Source organism: Anolis carolinensis, chromosome 1 (genome assembly GCF_035594765.1).
Source record: "Anolis carolinensis isolate JA03-04 chromosome 1, rAnoCar3.1.pri, whole genome shotgun sequence".
In the NCBI taxonomy this organism is placed as follows: Eukaryota; Metazoa; Chordata; class Lepidosauria; order Squamata; family Dactyloidae; genus Anolis; species Anolis carolinensis.
Genome location: NC_085841.1, coordinates 25,004,558 through 25,017,640, shown reverse-complemented (window position 1 = coordinate 25,017,640; position 13,083 = coordinate 25,004,558). Strand labels below are relative to the sequence as shown.

The following is a 13,083-nucleotide window of genomic DNA, read 5'->3' as shown; positions in this document are numbered from 1 at the left end:
TTTTTACTGGAGTCAACTCCTCTTTTGAAATCTCTACATCCTCCAGAATAACTTTATGGTCAACTTCTGCCTAAAGTTGACCATAGAATTTCACTGAAAGACCTACCAACATGAATTCTGGCAAAAGTTGATCATAGACTTAGGACCCTTCTACACAGCCATATAACCCAGAATATAATAAGGGGCTTTATTGGAGGACCTTGATTCTCCTAGAAAGAGCATTTGAATCAAATCTATGAATAGATCTATACAAGTCATATCTACAAATGTGGAGGATCACTGGACACAATGGACAGTCAGTTATCCAAAGTCTCAGAAGCTGACTTTGCATCTTGGCCTCTTCTGGATCTCATGCCACCTCTCTTCAGTTATTGCTTCTTTGGCTCAGAGAGAGAAGCCCCATATTCTTTCTTTGTAATTTCTTCCTTCTTCATCCTCTTCAAGTGGGTTCTTCAGACTGAACCCTTTGTGGTTTTGTTCTTTATGCCTTCCTGTTTAAGACAAGACACTCACCAAGGAACCAACTGTGGTCTCTTCTGCAGACTTAGACTGGAGGAGCATTTCATCTTGGAAGGCTGAAATCTCAGCCTAGAATTATCATTCCCTGGCCTCCATGGGTAGTCATCACTTTCTTAGAATTTTGTTCCTTCTCTCCTGTCTCTTCTATCTCAACTAGAGCTGAGAATATAGCTATGGTAGATTGAGATTCTGAGAGTTGTCATCCTAAAAGGTAATCTGCACAAAGCTCTTGTCTCTTTCTTTCCAAAGGACCTATGTCCAGAGAACCATCATCTGTCTTAATGTATAGATCATGGCCTGAGCTGTTGCTAGTTTCCAGTAAAGTAGAATCAGTGTGGCTTACCAATGTGTTGACTCATTATTTGATGTTGATTTAATGGGTCTACTCTTATTGGGCCTAAATAATCCCATTTCTTCATCTTGTTCTTAGCGTAACTCTTTGGCCAACTTCTATATTATGCTCTACTATTCAAAACCATGCAAGGAACTGCAGCCTTTCTTAAGAGCTCTTTCCCCCACCCCCAAAATGTCTTCTCATTTGAAGATTGAAAGTATTCAACCCTCTTTGCCATTTTCTTCCAGAATACATTTAAATAAAAATGGTAAATAAGATATTTGTTTGCAACTGCTCTGGCTGCGTGCTGCTCATTCCATTTTTATGAAAGCAGTGTTGTGAACATCTAACATGGGAACAAAAGTATGATTTTAATATAACAAAAAGGGGGTGTTTTTGTTTATCCCCTGCTGATCTGTAATCAAATGCACTAAGTATATGTATGTGCGCCTGGTCTTAAACCTCCTGTGACGTTTACTGCAGTTTCGATTGTGAATCAAACATAAAGCAGTCAGGTCTTTTCCCCTCCCTAAATAAGTATAGTCCTACTTGAAGTACATAATCCATTTGAAATGAAGTGAGTCCCAAAGCATGTTTCACATTCGAAGAAGATCAAGTCAATTTTGTGGCAGGATTCACTGGATTTTAAGAAAAATGTTGGCAGAATAAATTATAATCTTTTCCCCCATCAAGCAATGTAGATTTCCACAAGCAGTCAGAAGAATAGTGGAATTTATAAATTACAGTTTTTTGTTTTGTCTTCAGCTGCTAAATACTAGCAGAAAAAACACAATGCTTTCAGAAAAATTATGGCATTATGAGGAATGTGTGTAATACAGAGAAGTTTCAAGCAGGACAATAGAAATGCTCAGGGTTTTGATGACTTATACACATCTGCAATATTTGGAGAGGAAAAAGCATCTTTCTCAGAGAATGCCTTAAATTCTCATAGAGTTTGCAAAGCAAGTTGCAGAACTTTGATATGGAGATCTTTTGCTTTATGGACTAGAAGCCACACTAAGGACATTATCCCAAAGGAGCATCATATTACCATGGCATTATGTCTCGTTGCATTAGAAAGCAAATCTTATCATTTCTTAGATCCCATCAAATGTTTTTTTCTCGCCTTTTCTCCTGAAATAATCCATTGTCAGATTTATCACAGGAGCAAGTGCAGCTCCTGCCTACTGCATTAAAAAAAGTTGGAAAAAAACTTTGGAGATACTTATGTTTAATTTTGTTTTAATGTTTGTATATTTATATATTTAAATGGTACACTAATGCTTTTATGTCAAGTCGTTTTGAGTCCCCTTTGGAGAGATAAAGTGAGGTATAAATATAATAATAATAATAATAATAATAATAATAATAATAATAATAATAATAATAGGCTTTCGCCTCCAATCCCGGTACTCTGGAGTAGACCTGAGTCACTGATTTTAACTAGACACCACTTTGGGGATACTGGGCTTTCCTCCCAGTCTCAGAACTCTCCATCGCAGAAGTCCGAAACTTCAAAAGCCAGAAGTACAGCAACTTCAAAAGCCAAGAATACCATGAAGGTGAAATGACAGGAAAAGCATAGATATTTAGAAACTTCGGTAATTCCAATGATTAAATTAATTTTAAAACAATTACCATATCAAACACATGAGGTAAGATTTTGTGAGTGAAATGTCAATACTTGGTAGGAGACCACCCATAGTAACGCCCTTTGCTCCAAGTCACTGAAGGGATTCAACCCTGGCAAATTTGACAGATCCCATCCCATGTGCCCCCCAATTTTCTCCAGTTTCATAGCAATTCTTGAGTTCAGAAGACGATCTCTGCCTGTCTCCCCCACCCAATTTTTCTCGGACTTTTGGGAGACCTTTCTGATGAAGCATGATGGGCTCAGACAGGAAATCTCCCTGCATCATGGGATGGGCTCCATCATACATTGTTATCTTGCTGTTTTAAAACTATCTAGAAGGGGGGAGGCTGCATGAGATAACGTGTTCTCATAAATATTTGGCTGTGACCACCTCAGCTCTCATTTTCCTTTGCAGATTTGAAGAATGTTGTCATTGTAATATGAGTCACTTCTGCTTCATTTTGGTCATTGGGTGTTTGGAATTAAATCAAGTAGCATCAGAATACATCAGAATTTAGAAAAGTGAACTGTCATTCTATCTAAGGAACTCTGGAAGTGATATTCTCTACAAAACAACGTTTTCTAGCTTTGGCATATATACTAATGGCATCTATTTAAGGAGTTGAGAATAGGTGACAGTTCTGTGATCATCTATTTCTTGAAAGAAACTATAAGCAAAAATTACGGATGTATCCATTTCATTTGGATGACTGTAAAAAACTGAGAGGAGCATATAAGATTAATACTACATGAGAGGAAGTAGATAGAATTAATGTTACCTTTTCTCCACCTCCAATACAATGCTTAGGATCTCATTATACACAGTCTTCTCTACATCTTCTCTCCATTTTCAAGTGCTGGCAAAAACTATCTTGCTGAGTCCCACGGAAGCGATCCCACGACACATGGCCAATTTTGGTGGCTGCCCGTGGGAATCTGTGTTGCCAGCACCTGAAAACAGAGAGAAGACTCAATTTTCAAGGGTCGGGTGCTACCTACTTGCAGAAAATGGGGAGAAAGTGGAGAAAGTGATAAGAAACTATGTGGGATGGTTGCCCATCCCAGAACATGGGGAAAGACGGTAGGGAACAAAAGTTCATTCCACTTTTCCCTACTTTCCCTCTGCCCATCTGATAAGGTCCTAAGACCTTATCATTGGTCACATACTCTCAATGGTCATAGACAAAACATTTCTTGGTGTTTTTTTCAGTTGATCCACATCTCTGTGCAGTATTACAGGTTTCTATGGCCCTACAATGGAAGAGTTAAAGCTGGCTCTTGGTATACTGTAGTTTATGACTCTGAATAGTGCTAAATTCAGTGACTCTCTTGTCTACAAGGATCAATTGAGGAAGCAAAGTTATGTATGTCCCAACAAATGATCATAGTTGTATGCTTAGCTGTTGCATTAAAATATATAACAGCAGGTAAATACAGTGGCACTTTGATACTGGGTGTGGTTGTGTTCCAGGTATCCATCCAGTGGATACCAAAATCTGTAGCTACTCTCATCCCATGACATACAATACCATAGTAAAATGGTGTTCTTTATATAGAATGGAAAAAAACAGGATTGTCTTTTTGGATTACAAAAATATTTTGAAGCCAAGGATGGTTGAATCATGGAAATAGGATAGAGGGCCAATTGTAACATGCACTACTTTAGGCTGCTAAATACTTGTTCACTCTGATAATTAAAGGTTTAGATCATACTCTCAACTATTTGCAATTCTTTCTTTTCATGTGATGCTTTTCTTATGTTTGTCTTGGTATTCCTAAGCCAAATTCTACACCCATGTTATCCATATGTTTTCCGATTTGCACATGCTTTTCATGTGCAAATTTTCTAATGGCTCTGCAGCAGAATCATTTAGGTTTGGTAATTTTTTGTTGTTGTTTTTTTTGTTTGGGAGCCTAGAGACTCCAGGAAAGTGATAGACTCTGGCAGTCATGAGCACTGATTACTTTCCAGTTTGTCTAATGATATAATCCACTATGGTTGCAAACTCTTGCCTTTTCTTTTCAGATGACAGTTCTTGCGAGTTACACGTGTTGTATTTATAAGTGGCACTTAGCAAGATGTGTTCTGTAATCTCCTGCTTATGCCTGACACTCCACACAGGTGTTTATCTACAAGGAGTGATGACATTGCTTGCTAATTCCACCCAGCCCTTGATACAACAGGAGGGAGGAAGTATCAAAAGTTTGTTTATGATAGCAAAGGGCAAAGATGTTGGTTTTTATAGAGCATATCCACATAGTGCTTCATATTATACGGTTACAGTAGCATACCATCCGATATTTCACAGATGAAAACCAGGATACGTGTAGCTAAGCAACATCAGAGTGTGGTCAAGGTGATAAACTTTATTAATGAAGAATGTACAAACTCAGAGAGGATGCAGTAGTTTGTTTTTCCATGCCTACTGGGAAGGACAAGGTTCCACTTTCTCATTTCCCTGCCATTATGATGTGCTTAACTGAGTACAAAATATTATTCCACCTTGAATTGGGTTTGCAGTAATGGAAACAGAATGAGGAAAAAGTGGGAGGAGGAGAGATAACATGGGGTATTGTGAAACAACTGAAAAAGTGGGATGACAGAAGATTAATCAGAAATGTACCTGCCAAATTGGGGCAGTTGGAGAGGACGCAGTAGTCTGAGACAATCTTCACTGCCATGGCCTTGTCTTATGGAATCCTGGGATTTGTAATTTGGTGAGGTAGAAGAACAGGAGTTCTCAAGATTTGGTCCTCCAGGAATTTTGGACTAAATCTCCTAAAAATCCTGATGCTTGGCCATTCTGGCTGTGGTTTCTGGAAAATGTAGTCCAAACCATGTGAAAGGCCAATGATTTGATTACAGGTCTCTAGCAAAAGATGGAACTATGGCAGCTCAAAATGATATTAAATGGATATATACTGTTGACTTGTGCAAACACATTGACAGAATTGGAAATCCATTTCCTGCTACCAAATGGAGAGGGGCCATGGCTTGAATATTAAGGGGCCATGTTTGGCTTGCAGACATTCTCATTGTCCAATTGAGGGATCTGAGTATCAGGTGACGGGAAGTCACTTTTTACCTGACAATCTAGATAACAGATAGACAACTTGGTCAAAGTGGGCATGGTTGGGCTAGATGAGTCTATATGACACAATTTCTCAGAGCTTTGTGGGGTTCCTCTCTGGGTTATAGCTTTCAGCTATTGGGTGGGGTGGGGGGTCTGGGAGTAGTAATTCCCAAATAATTTCCCCAAACTATGCCTGAGCATCCTATACTCCTTCCTACATGTCTTTCTGTTGACTTCTTTTCATATCTCCTGGATGGACCACAACGACCTTTTGAACACCTTTTCCACAAATAATCATAGTTGCTCATGGCCAAAATACCCACTTTTTAAACGTTTGTGAGTGAGATATTTATACAGTTCATTTTCTCAAGTTGAAACTGACTGCGTAAGTGGCATGATCAAAATAGGGGTGTTTCCACTTGGCTGCCAGAAGAATGTGAATAAATACTCATTTACCTGAATTCCACCCACATGCCACTGTGTATCCATGTAACCAAGTTTTTCTTTATTAACTCTCCAAGGACACAATAGCCATACACTGAAGATCCTCAGCAAGAGCTCACACTGCCCATGTAAGTGTATTTTTTTAAAAAAAGAATCAAGCTCTTACCTCTCAAATTACATTCATAAAGCATTATTCAAATACGCATAAGGCTGACTACTAAAGAAAGCACAATGACCGTCTACAATGCACTAATTTTATTCCACTTTGACTTTGAAAATATAATCGGTACTTACAAAAATTGTAAATACTACGGAATCATGCTAGAGGGATTATTCTAAAGTGGAAGTGCTAATATAGCAAGCAAAATAGCTCTTTCTAGTCTTAACTGGATCTATTATCAGTGAAGATAACATCTAGCAACATTATTGCAAAGGAGCGCATATACATACAGGCACACGCTATTAATGTAGCATTGTTATTGTAGTTTGAATAGAACTTCATTTTGAACTCCAAACAGAGAGAACATATAGACATTACTATCTGTAATCCATGGCTCGGCTCCTTGCTGCATGTCAGACCATTTATGTAGCCAAACTGAACAGACTCATTTGCTAAAATGCTACCTTGCTTCTTGCTGTGCTTCAACGAGATTTCACTCTTAGCTAACCGAACCTCCCTGCATGCTAGAACATTTTGCTTATGGCATCCTAGACCTGGCTTCTATGGGGTTGGAGTTTTTCAAATGACAGACCCGAAGATGCTGATGATGATTTATCTCCTGCCTTTCTATCAATCAATCAATAATGGGACTCAAGGTGGCTTGCAATATGGACAAAGATAATGAAGTCATTTACAATATGAAAGACATCAAAATTCATTAAAATACTATATAACTATAAAAAAGCACATTTTACTATTAAAAGCCTATCCCACATAATTTCTAAAAGCCTGATGAGGCAATAACATTTTAACAAATTCTTCAACTCATATTTTACACTAGGCTTTTCTTGTTGGATATTGGTCCTTTTTCTTAAAGTGTATAGAAACTCCTGGAGTGCATGGATTATGAGAATTTATGCTTCGCTAACCCCAAAACCAAAAGGTCTGCGGTTCAAATCCGGGGAGCGGAGTGAGCTCCCGCTGTTAGCCCCAGCTTCTGCCAACCTAGCAATTTGAAAACATGCAAATGTGAGTAGATCAATAGGTACCATTCCGGCGGGAAGGTAACAGCGTTTCATGCAGTCATGCCAGTCACATGACCTTGGAAGTGTCTATGGACAACGCCAGCTCTTCGGCTTAGTAATGGAGATGAGCACCAACCCCGAGAATTGGACACAACTAGACTTGATGTCAGGGGAAAGCCTTCACCTTCACTTTACCCTCAAAATGGGAGCACCACAAGATCTTACTGTTTTTGAGCCTACGTTCTATTCTCATGTTTTATTGATTAGCCCATCAGCCATACCAAAACATTTAATAAACACATTTAACACATACACATACAGCATACAACCCACATTACAGTCAAAGTTAAAATAAGCAAGCTGTTAACAGGGGGTCAAGATCCTGATCCAGATCAAATATCTGCAACACCCCTACAATTTACCCCAATTGATTCCAAATATGCAGTTCTCAACAGAGTTGCTTTAAGTAAAAAAGGGCCATTTTGTATGTTATTTTAGCATTCTGGCCAGCCAGTAAAAATGTAGTTTTTATATAAGGATCCCAGTGTGTTGTGTGTATAATGTATGGTCTGAGGTATTGGTTTCTCTCTTTCGCATACAAGTTACAGCTAAACAGTACATGTGTGATATCTTCTACCTTTGCTGCTCCACAGATACAAAATCGTTCATTATATGGGACTTGGTTAAACCTTCCATGTCTGACCATTGTGTCCAGCTGTTCAAATCTAGTTCTAGTCAATACCCTTCTGAGGTGTTTAGGCATTTCTGCCTTTAGATATCCTAAGTCCTATTCAAGATAAGAGACCATTGTCAGGACAAAAAATAGAGAAACAAATTGGTTTTCCATTGGCAAGGGGATAAGACAATGATGCATTTTATTTATGTGTCATTTAATTTATGTGCAGAATCTGTCATACAGAAAACCCAATAGACTCAGAGGAAGCAGAAATGAAAACTGCAGGAAGGAATACCAGCTATGGCCAACATACAGGTGGCACTATATTCCTAGCAGAGAATCGTAAAGATTTGCATGAACAGTATCAGTTAATTTGAAATGCTGGAGAAGAGTTCAGCATACACCAAAGACGCTAAAAAGACAAATGAAAGGATTGTAGAGAAAACCAGGTCTGTACTTTCCCTAGAAACCAAGAGAACTAAACAGAGTTGTCATATGTTGAGCATATCATGAGATGACATGACTCACTGCAAAAACAGATGATGCTTGTTAAAGTGGAAGGCAGCAGGAAATTTGATTCAATCAAGGGAGGAGCAGCCCTGAATCTGAAAGACCCAAGTGGGACAGCTGATGAGAAAGTTTCTTGGAGGTCTGTTTTTTTTGTAGGGTTGCCATAAGTCCACTTGATGGCAAATGACAACGAAAGTAGATGCAACACTTTCAAGCGTGCCCACCTCTGCCCTAAAGCACTCTGTTGCTGCTTACTGAATTCCTGAAGGCACACTTAACTAAATGAACATGTCTAGCTACTATGACATTGTATTGTTTCTTTACAGCATTCCAGAAGAAAAAAAATCATTTACAATGCATTATGTGTTTATAACATTATCTATAAGTGCCTGTTGTAAACAAACTGCTGTATTAACAGCGTAGCTTATAAAAGTATCATTATAAAGTAATCATGCAATCAATCACTCCACTCAGAACCATCAAAAGGGGGGAGGAGGACTTGTTAGATGAAAGGCAAATGTCTGATTTATATTTCATATGCCATTTCCAGAATATGCTACAGACTTTAAGAACTTTATCATATCTCGCCATGATTAGCCCGTCCCCCATTACTGATGGGAAACATCATCAATAGCTTGCAGTCCCTCAATGTTCCCCTCACTTACTTTGATGCAATGGGGCTGTTCCACATTTGTAGAATTTATTTGTCATTTTACTGTTGCATTTGCCTTTTTTGTTATTCATTGCTTAAACTTCAAAATTACTCCTAATTTTTTTAGAGTATGTGGAAATGCAGGAAGGTGGGGTTCAAGGGTACGTGGAGAGGTGCTCATCCAAATGTCAATCTTCTGAAGATTTATCTTTGAGATACTGAATGAATAAGGAGAAAGTAGGATTGACAAAATATATCCATAAGAAGAAGCCCGTTGGTTTGGACCAAATGTCAGGTAATCCATCAATCTTGCTATTGTGGTTGTGTAGCTAGTTGTTTCCAGGTTGCCTAATTGGATAAGAAGGCAACCTTGTCCAGTAGCACTGCTACCCAACTTGGAGATAGAGAATAGATATAGATAGATACAGGTAGTCATACATATGTATTTTTCTACTTCTTTCTCTTCATTCTTTCTTTTCTTTATATTTTTACATTTCTACAACAATATAATAATAATAATAATAATAATAATAATAATAATAATAATAATAATAATAATAATAATTTGAAGAACCAGCACTTGAAACACCCGTTGAACCACCAGGAACCTTGAGAGCAAGACAACAAGAGCTCAAGGATAAGATCGTGGCTCATGCTGCAGCAAATGCAATAAGAAAGCAGCTCCCAACTCTAAAAACAGTGCCCAAGAGACAACTGGCGCCTCTCATGAAAGATGTGAATGCAGCACTCTCCACTGTCCAAATAACATCAATTGAACAAACAAACCAGTATGCCTACAGTGCAGCAGTGATAGTAACAGAAGAGCTTGGGCTCCTACAACCAAGGCAGCCCCAAAGAAAATCGACTGGAAAACCAAAGTGGAAGGTCAGGCTGGAGTTGAAAATCAAAAAGCTTAGATCAGATGCAAGTAACCTGAAAAATATGAAAGAGAAGAAACTGAAGAATGACAAAATCAAGCAATACCTGATCCGAAAGTACTGGCTGAACACCAGAAAAATTGAAGAAGCTTTGGAGATCGTGAAAGAACAAATTACAGCAACAGCCAGAAAAATTGAAAGGTATGAAGCCAGAATCATCCAGTACAGACAAAATCAACTGTTTCAATCAGACCAAAGACGGTTCTACCAGAGTCTGAACCAAACAACAGACACAGTAACCATAAAACCAGAGAAAACTGCAACAACGAAGTTCTGGAAAGAACTTTGGGAAAACAATAAAAACTACAACAAAAACGCTGGGTGGATAAAGGAGTTTGAAGGAAAATTCTCACAGAACAAAATGGAACTGATGGAAATAACAACTGAAATGATCAGCAAATGAGTGCAAAAAGTCAAGAACTGGACATCGCCTGGTAGTGATCAACTTCATGGATTTTGGCTCAAACATCTGATTAGTTTACATGGAAAAATGGCCCAACAATTCAATGAGATGCTGCAGAAAGGAAGTATCAGTGAATGGCTAACAACTGGAAGAACATACCTGATACAAAAGGATCCAACAAAAGGAGCAGCACCAGGAAACTACAGGCCAATAACGTGTCTGCCCACTATGTTTAAACTACTGACTGGCATCATAGCTGACAGAATTCAAGACTATCTTGAAGAAAAAAACATCTTGCCAGATGAACAGAAAGGCAACAAACGGAAAAGCAGGGGCAGAAAAGATCAGTTATTGATTGACAAAATGATCCTGGAGAACTGTAAGAGCCGAAAAGCTAATCTTCACATGACGTGGATTGACTACAAAAAGGCCTTTGACTCACTCCCACACAGCTGGATCATCAAGTGCCTGGACGCCATCGGGATTTGTAAAAACGTTGGCACCTTCATTGAAAACATGATGGAGCACTGGAAAACTGAACTGTTTGTTGGAAATGAAAGCTATGGACTTGTCAACATCAGAAGAGGAATTTTCCAGGGAGATTCATTGTCCCCTCTGCTTTTCATTATTGCCATGATCCCTCTGTCAACAATCTTACAAAAAACAAATCTCGGCTACCAAACATCTAAGAATTCTCACAAAATTTCACATTTGATGTACATGGATGACCTGAAGCTATATGGGAAAACAGAAACTGAAATTCAGTCTCTGACCAACACTGTCTGAATTTTTAGCACTGATATCAACATGGAGTTTGGTTTGGACAAATGTTCGACAGTGGCATTGAAGAAGGGAAAAATCATTGAAAGTGAGGGCATAAATATGCCCAATGGTCAAACAATAAAGTGTCACCAGCCAGAGGCCTATAAATATCTGGGCATATTACAGCTGGACAACATCAAGCATGAACATGTGAAAACTGTGGTCAGCAAAGAATACACACAAAGGGTCAGAAAAATTCTCAAAAGCAAGCTCAATGGAGGCAACACCATCAAGGCCATAAACACCTGGGCCATACCTGTCATAAGATATACTGCTGGCATTATAAATTGGACACAGGCGGAACTGGACAATTTGGACAGAAAAACAAGAAAACTCATGACCATTCATCATTCACTGCACCCTCGCAGTGATGTTGACCAGCTATATCTGCCTAGAAGATCAGGGGGCAGAGGACTCCTACAAGTAAAACAAGCAGTCAAAGAAGAAGAACATGCCCTGGCAGAATATGTAAAGCAAAGTGAAGAACCTGCTTTGATTGAAGTCAAAAATCAGAAACTCCTCAAAGCACAGCAGACAAAAAACCAGTACAAGAAAACCACACTACAAACTAGAGCTGACAACTGGAACAACAAAACATTGCATGGAAAGTTCCTTGACAAAATTGAAGGAAAAGCTGATAAGGAGAAGACCTGGCTCTGGCTCACAAATGGGACCCTGAAGAAGGAGACAGAAGGCCTGATCCTTGCAGCCCAGGAGCAAGCCATCAGGACAAATGCAATTAAGGCCAAGATCGAAAAATCAGCTGATGACCCAAAATGCAGACTGTGCAAGGAAACAGATGAAACCATTGATCATATCCTCAGCTGCTGTAAGAAAATTGCACAGACAGACTACAAACAGAGGCACAACTATGTGGCCCAAATGATTCATTGGAACTTATGCCTCAAGTACCACCTGCCAGCAGCAAAGAACTGGTGGGATCACAAACCTGCAAAAGTATTGGAAAATGAGCACGCAAAGATACTGTGGGACTTCCGAATCCAGACTGACAAAGTTCTGGAACACAATACACCAGACATCACAGTTGTGGAAAAGAACAAGGTTTGGATCATTGATGTTGCCATCCCAGGTGACAGTCGCATTGACGAAAAACAACAGGAAAAACTCAGCCGCTATCAGGACCTCAAGATTGAACTGCAAAGACTCTGGCAGAAACCAGTGCAGGTGGTCCCGGTGGTGATGGGCACACTGGGTGCCGTGCCGAAAGATCTCAGCCGGCATTTGGAAACAATAGACATTGACAAAATCACGATCTGCCAACTGCAAAAAGCCACCCTGCTGGGATCTGCACGCATCATCCGAAAATACATCACACAGTCCTAGACACTTGGGAAGTGTTCGACTTGTGATTTTGTGAAACGAAACCCAGCATATCTATCTTGTTTGCTGTGTCATACAACGTCGTTGTGATAATAATAATAAATCATCTTCATTTATATCCCGCTTTTTTCTCTCACGGGATCCATAGCAGCTTACAACATATTAATGTAATACATACTACAATCCAAATACATATATCCAGACCAATAAAACAATCAATAAATATAGAAACATCTTAAAATGGACAATTTAAAAACAATATACATTAATATGGCATCATGCCGAGTTATATTACACTTTGCTCTGGTCAGTAATGTTATGGCATTTTCTGGCACTTCAGGCTAAATTTCTTCACTGAAGGCCTGTCTGAACAGAAATGTTTTTAACTGGTTCTTAAAAGAAGAAAGGGAGAGAGCTGTTTTCATTTCTTTGGGGAGGTTATTCCATAGACTCAGGATGGCCTTCTCTCTCATTGCCAACAACTGCATTTGGGACAGTGGCGGAAACTAAAGCTACAATAAGCTAAAGGTGGAACAACAGAGCTTTTCTCTT

The 13,083-nt window shown here is 39.0% G+C and overlaps 1 protein-coding gene across 5 annotated transcripts in view; it reads left to right on the top strand.

Annotated features, from left to right (window-relative positions):
- The window catches only part of camkmt (calmodulin-lysine N-methyltransferase), a 796,752-nt gene that overhangs the window by 442,429 nt on the left and 341,240 nt on the right, over positions 1-13,083 (top strand). The gene's annotated exons all lie outside the window — the stretch shown is intronic.